Raw genomic sequence first — 12,478 nt, forward strand, 5'->3', positions numbered from 1 at the left:
ACAAATTTTAGAACTTCCCAATTGATGTGCCTTGCAGTGCATGATTGCTACTTGTTTGGGTTTTTGTACTGCATTTATCAGTTGTAGTACTGCATCTTGATGTTTAATATGTGTCCTTTGGGAGGACAGTAGTCCTCTCTCCTTCCATAATGCTCCATGTACATGCACTACTTCAAAGGCATATTTTGAGTTAGTCCATATGTTGACTGCTTTCCCCTCACTCAGTTCTAATGCTCTGGTTAATGCAATCAGCTCTGCCCTCTGGGAAGACGTATTAGGTGGTAATGCTTTTGCTTCCACTACTGTGTTAATTGTGGTTGTTATAAACGGGCCAGGAGACCTGCTCCTTTGAAAAGCTTTTATTAGTCAGCTCTTTCAAGGGGGAACTCGAGGGGTCGCCTGCGCCGCCGCTGCTCCTGTCGCCGCCCTCGCTCCTGTCGCCGCTGAGGATCAGGTGTCAGGCGAATCTGCTGCTCTCGCCACGGCAGAGTCGGGGGTTCCGGTCTCGCGGGAATCCCCGGCAACCCAACTGGGCTCGTGTGGTCTAGGGGCGTCACTTCTTCCCAGTCTCTTTGTGGTCGTGGCGAGGCGGCAGAAGCAGAATTCAGTCCTTAGGTAGCTGAGGGTCTTCTCGTTGTTGTAGTGTTTCCCTTTTATCTGGATTTTGTGCTGGGTCCCGGCTTTTGGGTCCGCTTGCCGGCAACTGCACTTCGGTTTGGAGCGATGCACCATGGAAGTCCTTGGATTTTCCTATTAGGCGGGGCCAGCAGTTCGAGGAGCTGGTGGGGAATGGGGACAGCCTAGCCCGACGGAAGGGGAAGGGAACCCGGGGTTTTAGAGGGGGTATACAACTTGGAATAAGGTTTTGAGGGTACAAATTTTGGTACAAACAGCATAACTTCCTTAACAGACAGGTTACAACTGGCATAACATTTTAAACAGCATAACTTTCTTAACAAATGACACACTGTGTCAAAAAAAGGGAATTTCTTACATTTTATTCATTTCAGTGGTTACCGCATATCCAGCGTATCTCATTCCATTTTCTACAAAGCTGCTTCCATCCGTGAAGAGTTCCCATTCTGATTGCTCCAGAGGAGTATCTTTCCGGTCTGCTCTTGCTGAATAGGTCTACTCGATCACCTCTACGCAGTCATGTCCCAGTGGACCTTCCTCAGCTGTAGTACCTAGAAACGAGGCTGGATTCAAAAGGTTAGTTGTTTTTAGCGTCACATCATTCTGCTCGGTCAGGGTTACCTGGAATTTTATCATCCGACTTGGAGAGAGCCAGTGGCCCCCTTTCTGCTCCAGGACCGTGGTTACCATGTGTGGCACAAAGACATCAATATGTCTTCCCATCGTGAGCTTCCTGGCTTCTTGTATCAGTAGCACAGTAGCTGTCACTGCCTGCAAACATGAGGGCCACCCAGCATTTACGTTGTCAAGTTGTTTGGAAAAGTAACCCACCGGCTTTTTCCAACTTTCCAATCATTGGGTCAGGACTCCCAGTGCCAGGCGCTGCCTCTCATGCACATACCGCTGAAAGTCCTTAGATAAATCAGATAACCCTAATGCAGGAGCAGTTGTCAATGCTTCCTTCATTTTCTGGAAGGCCTCCTTTGTGGTTTGCCCCAGACGAACGGCTGCGTCTCCTGGGCCTCATAAGAGGGTTTCACAATCAGTCCATAGTCCACGATCCACAGGTGACACCACCTGGTCATTCCAAGGAAAATTCGCAGCTGGTGTAGATTCTGGAGCTCTAGAATATCACAAATAGCTTGAACATGATTAGTACCCAGCCTTCTTTGCCCTTGTGAGATTTCACATCCCAGGTAGATAACAGTCTGTTGGGCAATTTGGGCTTTTTCTTTGGACACCTTATATCCTCCCATTCCCAAGGAATTTAAAATCTCAGTTGTTACCTTTATGCAGGTTGTCTCTTCTTCAGTAGCAATCAGAATATTATCTACATATTAGAGCAATAGGTACTGGTCTCTTGGTACCTGTCCTTCTTTAGTCCAGATTCCAGCTCCTTTGCCAGCTGACTCCTGAATAGGGTCGGGGAGTTTTTAAAACCCATTGGTAATCGAGTCCAGGTGATCTGGGTCTTTCTTCCACTTCCAGGATGTTCTCACTCAAAGGCAAATAGCTTCCTACTATCTTGGTCAAGGGGTATGCAGAAAAAGGCATTTTTTAGATCAATTACAGTAAACCATTTATATATCTCCTTTACAGATGCTAACAATGTATAAGGACTGGACACCACTGGATAAATATCTTTGGTTATCTCACTTATGCACCTCAAATCCTGTACAAGTCTATACTCACCATTGGGCTTCTTCACTGGAAAAATTGGAGTATTGTATTCTGATTCATATTCTTCTAGGATTTGATATTTTAAAAATTTATCTATAGTCTTTGCTATTCTCTGCTTCACTTTTGTTTTATAGGGTACTGTTTAATCCGTACAGCATTTTCTCCTTCTTTCAATTCTACATGTACTGGTTGTGCCAATTTAAATTTTCCAGGTACATCCATTTCACATAGAGAGGGAATCACTGCATCTTCTACCTCCTTAGGAATATTAGGGATTGGCTTTTCTTTTATCATTAAAATCTTTCCTGTTTTGGACTCAGGTATTATTACAAGTTCACCATTCTCAAAGTAATTACCACTTCAAGTGCCACCCATAAATCATGCCCTAAGAGCGGAGTTGGGCACTCAGGCAAATACAAGAATTCATGTGTTAAAACATTATTCCCAAAACTCACATCTAGGGGTTGCAGGAATGGCCGTGTTTCTTCCTTCCCTGTGGCTCCAATGATTACAGTCAACTTATTCTCAATTTTCCGTTCCATACAGTTCAATACAGAATGTGTATGTAAGAAGGGTAACCTTTCCTTCTAAACACAAAGTCACCATGGGCTCCTTTAATCCTGGCTTTCTTTCCCATAAGACCATGACTCCAGCTACGCTGTCCACTTGGGGCAGACCATTCTGGGTAAACCGGTTTGGGCACTCTTTTTCTAATGACTTTCTAATAAGTAAGTAAGCATAAATAAGTAAGCATTGATTTATTATTAGTTTTTCATGGCTTGTGCCAAAACCACTTCTATTACCACCCCGTCCAGTTCTACTACATCCTTACCCTTGTCCTTGTAAAACTGCCAGAAGACTCTCCCTGTTTCTTAGCAGCCACTTTTCTCTATTGTTATTAACTTTAAGCCACCTCAAGTAATTTGTCCAAATTTCTTAACTCTTGCCCCTCCTGCCTTAGGCCAGGCAGGGGCCAATTTTGACCGGGTCCCATGAGATACCGGGGTTACTGGTTTATCTTCATCACTCCCACGACTATCCGCTCCTTCTGCACCCTCCCCATGTCTCTTTATCACAGCTACATCTTGTTTATTTCTCGGGGAAGGAAGGAGCAAGTAAAAACGACAGACGAGGGTTCAGGGGGACAGGAGCAGGTGTCAGTAGGGGAAGGAGATAGCTCTGAGGAGTAGCATATTGGGTAGGCGTAAGCGGGGAGAGGTAAGAGAATCAGGTGGGATAAGACCAAGCAAAGTGGAACTCAACACCGAGGGGGGGGGGGGCACTGGAGGGAACCGTGGGTCCCACTAACAAATCAGCTTCTAAATCATTTTCTCCCCCCCTTTCCCAAACTTGCACTCAAAACCAAGTGTTCCACACAGCTCTTATCTTGGACACAAGCCAGGCACTGATTGTTTTCAAAGATCATTTTTTAACCCATACTCAGCCAGCCACTCTGGCTTTTCCTGTAAATAAAACAAATCACCATACGTAACTTCATCCAATCTCCCCTCTTATTTGCAGTACTCCATCAGTTGTGATATTAGATTCGGTTCTAAAGATCCATACTCCAGCCACCTCTGATTATCAGGCAAAACATAACCAGGTCTCCATGTATTGCAATAATTAATCAATTTATCCTTCTGTAATTCCTGACCAAAATTTTCATCTTTCCCGTGTGCTGCCAAGCACCCCAAAGGAGAAGCGGGTATGGGGGCATTGCCGCCCATAACCCCTACTTTAAAACCCTTCAGCTTCTCCATATGTTACAGTACATAACACCACCAATGTCGAACCTGCGGGGCTTTCGCCCTGTCTAACGGACGGCGCCTAGGCATTACCAGGAATTCCTTAGCCCAACCACACGCAGCTTTTGCCGCGTCTGACAGGCAGGCACCAGACCAGACCAGAATAAAGCACCTTACCTCTTCTCCAGGGGACGCTGTGAGCGGCGGGGGGTCCCGCCTCGATGGGCTCCCCGAGAATCCCTCGGTGCTGGCTGGAGCGTGATCGGGACGGGAGGTCCTCAGCAGCACTCACAGGGTCCCGTCTGGATCGCCAAAATGTTAGCAAGGAAAATGCATTGAGATATTAATTTTAAAGAATTAAGGACTTTAGTTAAAGAATTAGACGTGGACTTGCTGACGTAGACTTCCCTTTACATTTTGAAGAATAAAAGACTTTAGCACGTAGACTCCCCTTTTAATAACTAGACATTGCTGAGGTAAACTTCCTTTTTTTAACATAAGCCGGATTTAAGGAACCGATAAATCAGGAGACCTGTCAACTTAATCAATAGACTCCAAGAACACAATGTGATCATAAATCAGATAGTCTTGAGAAAACAGGATCCAGGTGTCACCAACACTAAAAGGTTAAAAAGGCAAAGCGAGGAAGACGCATCTTACTTCATCATTTTGAGACCCCACCCCCTAAAAAGGACCACCGACCCATTTCAAAGAACCAAACTACGCATGCTTAATTGCTTTTTGGCTGATTACCATACGAAGCGGGGAATGGGATGGACCAGAGTCATGAATATGCGTTTGTGTCTTGGGTATTCAACACTTTTGTACATAAAAAGACCCTGTGATCATCTGTAAATTGCACGTGTGTATTTGGGAGCTATCCGTCACGCTGCCCGGCATCGTAATAAACATACACTTTCTAACTTCAAACTGTTAGAGAGTCTTTGTCCGTCATAGTTGGATATTGGTATTAGATCAATATCCATATTTTTTTAAAAAATCATTTTGGCGACCGCGGCAGGACACTGCTCTCTCTGGCTGAGGGGGCCATCGGGGTCTGGGACCCCTCAGGGCGCCCGCCCAGAATTTCCTGGGAAGAGGGGCTCCCGTGGCCCCTGCTGACACCCCGGGGAAAGACCAGAGCCTGCTGGAACTACGGACAAAAGGTATGTTTAAAATATTGGGAACAGGTACCTTGGAATAGAGGCAGGTTATAAGTCATAAGAGACGTCTTATGCAAAGCAGAAGCCTGACTGGGTTTTGGAAACTCCGCGGAGTCTTGTAAATGGTTGGTTGTGTTCCAGGTAAAGCTGGTAACTTGTGACTGCCTCCCATAGAGGGGAGGAGGCAGCCTGGCCCCAGGCCGTAGGTTTTGTTGGTTTTTCTAAGAGCAGTGGTGGCTCTGATCTCGGCTTGTAGTTTAAAGGTGCACCTTGGTGATTCATACTCTGAAAGGCCGGCCCGAGTTTTGGGGCACAGAAGGTGCTGTCTTGGGTCGTGGTCCCGCGTCGAAGGTGTGTGTGTGGTGGTCCTGTGGTTTTGTGATTGTGTGCGCTTTGGTGAGGAAAAGAATAATTTGTGTACCGTATGTGTTGTGGTTTGTAAAAGCTTGTGTAGTACACGTTTTGGTTTGTGTGATTTTGCTGCGTGTTACTAACCTTTGTGAGTGTTCTTAGAAGTTTTGCAAGTTTATAAGAGATTTTAAAACTCCCGCCGATCTGCGGAAGAAAACCTTTCAGAAAGCAGAGGGATTTGAGTGCTTATGTCGTGATTGAAGTGTATCTGTAATTTGAATCAGTGTGTTGTTTAGTAGAAAAACATCTGTGTGGGAACAAATTGTTTAAAAGAAAAGAAAAGAAAAAAAAAGGAAAAAACAAACAAACAAAAATAAGCAAGGGTAAGAGGTTTTCCTTTTCAAAGTGAATGTCCGACACAGCCGTGGTGACTGGGGGTGATTTGTTTCCCTGGTAACTGGAGAGGAATCTAGGCTTGCAACCTCAAGCCACGTCCCTTAGCTCTTGTAAGACGCGGAGAGGTTTTGGCAAGTGGATGTTTTAGTTAAAAAGAAATATTCTTATCTATTTGTGAGGTTTGCAGTGGCCAGAGTGTGTGATAATATCTTAAAGTGCTGGTGGCTTAGTCCTCAACCACAGAGGAGCAGAAAAGCAGTGTAAGATCAAGGTCTCCCCCGCTTCCCCGCTTTCCTGCGGAAGGGTCTGTGCTACGTCCCGGCTGAAATCTGTGGGAATTTTGGCGAGACCTTGTTAAATTTTTTTTGGTTGAATGTGTTTAGGGTCGCAAGGGACCCTGGCTGTTTCTTTTGTGAGCCTAAAACTGTTGGTGTTTGAAGCCAGGTCCCTGCAGAAAAGGGAAACCCGGTCTAGCAGCTTTTGATTGTGTGCAGAGAACGGAAAGCCCAGTGCCAGCCGAGGTGGCTGGGATTTTAGTCGAATTGTTGGATTCCTGCGAGAACTCGGTTGATACTCTGCAAAGTTCACATTTGTTAATTTTAATTATTTTAGTAGTAATATACCCAAGGCAAGGCATAACAGAAGACCCGGTTTAATAAGTAATTAATAACCAGCAATTTGGGGTCAAGTGCCTGGCTGATTGTGTAGTGGTTTTTTTTAAGAGGAAATTTTTTTTTCCTTTTTTTCTTTTTTTGTGTGTCAAAAGGCATTGGGAAAAATAGGATACTGAATATGGGGGCAAATGAAAGCAAAGAGATTTCCAGAGGAAGCCCTTTGGGGTGCATTTTAACACACTGGAAAGAGCTGCTGGGCTATGATGGTACAGGAGGGAGCTGGTTAAGTTATGTACACAGTGGTGGCCACTCTATAAACTTGATGAGGGAGTGAAGTGGCCAGCAAATGGTACACTGGACTATGAGACACTATTACAGTTAATGCTTTTCCTCCGGCGGGAACAAAGGTGGTCAGAAGTGACATATGCAGATATGTTTTTCAGCCTTCGAGATCACCCTGAGTAGCAAAGGCATTGTGGAATGAAGCCTCTATCTGATCCTTTAGTACTGGCCCTTGAAAAGGACAATAAAGCTACTAAAAGGAAGCCCAAACGTTGCTGCAGCACCTGCTTATAAATCAGAGGTGCACACATCCTGACAAGGTATATCAAGTAGAGGCTTTAGAACAGGAGACAGAAGACATACTTAAACCACCTCCAAAAAGACAGGAAAGGGGGAGGGTGGGGGGAAATGCAGACTTCATCTTCCCTTGGAAGGACAGCAACTAAGGCAGGGGTTTCTCCACCCACTCCTGAACCATACCCACCACTGCCTAGCAGTGACAGTGAGTGGGATGAACCTGAACTTCCCCTGTCAGCCCCCAAACTTCCCCCACAAGGGCCTATAGCATCCAGGGCCCGAAAACAAACCACAGGGGTCATACAAGCATACATACAAGCAGATAAGCAATGACCTCTGATGGAGAAACAAAACTGATTAAAGTTCCCTTTTCCTCAATTGATTTAGAGATCTGGGAAAAGAGTGCTAAGGGTTATCGAAGTGATCCAATAGGGGTTGCTAAGAAAATGAAGTTTATTATTAAGCAGCATTTACCTGATTGGGCAGACCTCCAATTGCTGCTTGATGCCTTAACAGAAACTGAAAAGCAATTAGTTTTGAAAGTGGCTAAAGACCCAGGCTGGGATCCTAATAATGATGAGGGGTTGGGACAATTAAAAACATACCAAAAATTGATAGTAGAAGGGCTAAAAAGAGCAATCTTCAAAACCATAATTTGGTCAGCACTATATGCTGTCAAACAAGGCCCCTCCCAAACACCTTGTGGATTTCTAGATGACCTGCAAGATGCGATGCGCCAACACACCACCCTGGATCCTGGATCTAATGAAGGGACACAGCAATTAATAAATTTATTTTTAGGACAGTCTACAAGAGACATCAGGTGGAAACTCCAGAAGATCCAGGGTCCAGACAGCCGGAATCTAGAAGGTTTACTGGATGAGGCCTGAAGAGTTTAATTCTTAATAGACAGCAGGGCAACATTTTCAGTGCTAAATAAGGTCCTAATACCTGTAACCAATGACTATGTTATGGTAAAAGGAGCGACTGGCCAATCTGAAAGAGGTTACTTTTGTGAACCACTGGAGAATAAATTGGGAAATAATAAAAAATTCTTCAATTTTTATATATGCCTAAAGCTCCATCTGCACTTTTGGGCACAAAACTGCTAGAGCAGGTGGAGGTAAAAAAAAAAAATAAAGAAAAAAATTAAGAATGGGGAAATTATTTTGGAGGTAAAGTAAAAAAAAAAAAAAAAAAAAAAAAAAAAGTATCAAGTGTTTCCTGGAGTGTGGGCTTCTGACATACCAGGCAGGGCAAAGAATGCACTACCAGTACAAATCAAACTTAAAGAAGGAGAACAGCCAGTAAGAGTTAAACAATAACCCCCAAAAGAAAGAAGATAGAGAAGGGATTAGTCCAATTATTGAGAACTTTCTGATTTTAACACTCCTCTCCTGCCAGTGAAGAAGCCCCACTGCTCATACAGGCTAGTACAGGACTTAAGGGCTGTTAACAAGATAACTTTAAACTTGTATCCAGTAGTTGCTAATCCTTATACCTTGTTAAATTGTTTAACTCCCGAACTAACCTGGTTTACCATTTTAGATTTGAAGGATGCTTTCTTTTGCCTCCCTCTCCATGAAGCCAGCCAGAAAATCTCTGCATTTGAGTGGGAGAACCCCAAAACAGGACGGAAGAACCAGCTCACATGGTGTGTGCTTCCCCAGGGGTACAAGAATTCACCCACTATATTTGGGGAGCAGCTTGCAAAGGACTTAGAGTCTTGGGTACCTCCACCAGGAGAAGGACAGTTGCTCCAGTACCTCCTAATAGCCACCCAGACCCAGGAAACATGCGTGGACTGGACGGTAAGCCTCCTAAACTTTTTGGGCCTGCAGGGGTATCGAGTATCTCAAAAGAAAGCCCAAATAGTGACCTGGGCTATGAAGTGAGTGCTGGACAAAGAACCCTAGGGCAAGATCGCAAAGAGGCAATATGCCAGACCCCAAAGCCTCAGACAGTGAAGGAACTGAGAACCTTTTTAGGTATGACAGGATAATTATGGATTATTTGTTAAACCTCTGTATGCCTTGATCACGGAAGGAAGCAGAGATCTTCAATGGACAAAAGAAGCAGCTCAAGCTTTTGACCAGCTAAAGAAGGCCCTCATGTCAGCACCAGCCTTGGGACTTCCAGATGTGAGTAGGCCATTCTTTTTGTTTTCTCATGAGAAGCAAGGGATTGCTTTAGGGATACTAGCACAAAATCTGGGTCCATATCGAAGGGTAGTTGCCTACGCCTCTAAACAGCTGGATACGGCAGCTAAGGGGTGGCCAGGGTGTCTCAGAGCCGTCGCAGCAGTGGCAGTGAACATCTAAGAGGCACGAAAGTTCACCCTGGGTCAGAAGATGTGCTAGTGTCTCACACAGTGTCTACAGTCCTGGAAACAAAAGGGGGGCACTGGCTCTCCCCACAGAGATTCCTGAAGTACCAAGCTATACTGGTGGAACAAGATGATGTTGAGATTGTGATAACTAACATTGTGAACCCAGCTTCCTTCCTCAGTTCCACAAGGCTTACCACCCACTCATGAGATCCATCCGCATCAGTCCTGAATGTTGTGACAAATGCTTGAGTAAATGTCCACAGTTTAGGCTCAAAATAGAGGGGTGTGCAATAACCACACATGATGTCTCAGTGGACCTGATACATCCAATAGTCCCCTTAGGATTAAACCATGAGGGAATTGTATTGTATCCTTCTGAGCACAGGATGTGGGCACGAGAAATTGAAGGAAAATGGCAAACTGTTAATCTAGAGCCCTGCACTGCGAGGAGACAACTAGGATACATATGTGAGGGGACATTAGAAGGTGTCAAAGACACTTACTTAGATACAGATCAAAATATTTGTCACTTTGAAACGCATCCAGGTGAACAGAAAACTTCATTGGTGTATACAGGACAAGGTTGTGTCTAAGGACAGCGTGCCCCATTATAAGAATAGACAGCCAAATTATAAGGGAGCCCCAATTCAATTTGTGTGTTTGCAATTTTGTCAGAATTAAGGGATGTGATTTTTCCTATCGAGCACCTGTAGTATCACAACAATATATAAAGACTAACCTAACCACTGTAGAGAAGATACTGCCTGTGCCCATAGGGATGAATTTGACTCTAGTTGCTCAATTGTTGAAACATCCTGAACTGAGAGAAATCTTAAAGGAAATTAGAGAAGGGGGCAAAAAGACATTAATTACAATTCACCATGATACAGAGACCATCAAAGGAGTTTTTAAAAGGTTTGAAGAACGTTTGTCTCATCATGGGTGAGATGTTCTTTTTGGGTGGTCTCCAACAGCAACTGGTATACTAAACACCTTAGTCCACCCCATAGTTGTGTTGCTTATTTTAGTTAGTATAAGTTTAATTTTATCTGTTGCAATACTTGTTTGGAATTGGAGGATGCTACGACGAGTAGCAGCCTTAACCTCACTATCAAAAGCATATGGCTTAGTCTTGAGAGACACCAGCTGTGCGGTTTGGATAGATGAAGAAGACTCTCTATATTGAGTAAAAGAATTTACTCACTTTAAAGAAGAAGTGGGGAATGAGATATTAATTTTAAAGAATTAAGGACTTTAGTTAAAGTAGACGTGGACTTGCTGACGTAGACTTCCCTTTACATTTTGAAGAATAAAAGACTTTAGCACGTAGACTCCCCTTTTAATAACTAGACATTGCTGAGGTAAACTTCCTTTTTTTAACATAAGCCGGATTTAAGGAACCGATAAATCAGGAGACCTGTCAACTTAATCAATAGACTCCAAGAACACAATGTGATCATAAATCAGATAGTCTTGAGAAAACAGGATCCAGGTGTCACCAACACTAAAAGGTTAAAAAGGCAAAGCGAGGAAGACGCATCTTACTTCATCATTTTGAGACCCCACCCCCTAAAAAGGACCACCGACCCATTTCAAAGAACAAACTACGCATGCTTAATTGCTTTTTGGCTGATTACCATACGAAGCGGGGAATGGGATGGACCAGAGTCATGAATATGCATTTGTGTCTTGGGTATTCAACACTTTTGTACATAAAAAGACCCTGTCATCATCTGTAAATTGCGCGTGTGTATTTGGGAGCTATCCGTCACGCTGCCCGGCGTCGTAATAAACATACACTTTCTAACTTCAAACTGTTAGAGAGTCTTTGTCCGTCATAGTTGGATATTGGTATTAGATCAATATCCATATTTTTTTAACAAATCAGCATAACCATTGGAATGATTATGAGGTGCTTTATTGAAGAGCTCTGGGAGCTGGGGTACAAACCCAAATCCAACTCCAATGAGGGTCCAAGAAGGCCCCAATATTATACCCCTCCATTACATAACTCTATGTTAATCATTAAACCTACATTGTTCTATTGTATACATCCAAGCATGAATTTTGTAAATATCTTCTTTACAATTCTAGTTTGAAGTAATAATCATGTTCAGCTACCAAAAATCATTACAATTCGATCATCTATCTTATGATGATTTGGTACAGTTTCACCCGACCTAGTTTCCAAACACAAGCCATCCCAATCTTCTCCTTCTCCCCCCATCCCGATTACCCAGACAGAGTTATACATGATTTGGTTAAAACAATGAAAGCAACACCTGGTTGCAGTGAAGCGAAGACTCTATTCCCAGCTTCTCTGGTAACCGAAATTATTAACCCTATCCTAACACCAGTGCTGGTAAAGGAGCCTGAAACACACCAGATCTCAGGCCCTTTCAAATTGATTACCTGGGGGAGAGGCTATGCCTGTGTCCAACTGCCATCTGGCCCAAAATGGTTTCCAGGAAAGAACATTAAACCATACCTGAGCCCTGCTAATAATGCTCCCACAAAAACAGACAAAAATCCTCCTGAGTCAATCACAAGACCTCCTCAAAACCAGACCAGCTCGGCTTGGAGACGGAGACGGCGCCGGATGACCCCAGACCAGAAAAGAAACTGTCCCGTCACCCGACAGCAGACGAGACAGAGCCGAGCAAGATGCCCAGATAAAAAACCCAAGCCATAGGCCAGATATAGTCTGACCAAAAGTTGATCGCCAGTTTATGTGTTTAACACCCTGTCCTGGGTTGTAGTTTAGGATGTATTCTATCACCATCTTCAGTTAATGGCCCATCAATGCGGTCTGCATGACTCAGAGATAACTCCCTCTGGGAGTTATCTCTCTCTTTAATGGGCCATCAAGGCCCTCTTTCATCACTCATCATCCCATTGTGAGATGCTCCGCCCATGGGGAAGAGCCAAGCATTCTCACCTGGATATAAGCTGGGATTTGGGCCAGTAGAAGCAGCCCTCACCCAC

This window comes from Sylvia atricapilla (genome assembly GCF_009819655.1).
Source record: "Sylvia atricapilla isolate bSylAtr1 chromosome W unlocalized genomic scaffold, bSylAtr1.pri scaffold_60_arrow_ctg1, whole genome shotgun sequence".
NCBI classification, from domain to species: domain Eukaryota; kingdom Metazoa; phylum Chordata; class Aves; order Passeriformes; family Sylviidae; genus Sylvia; species Sylvia atricapilla.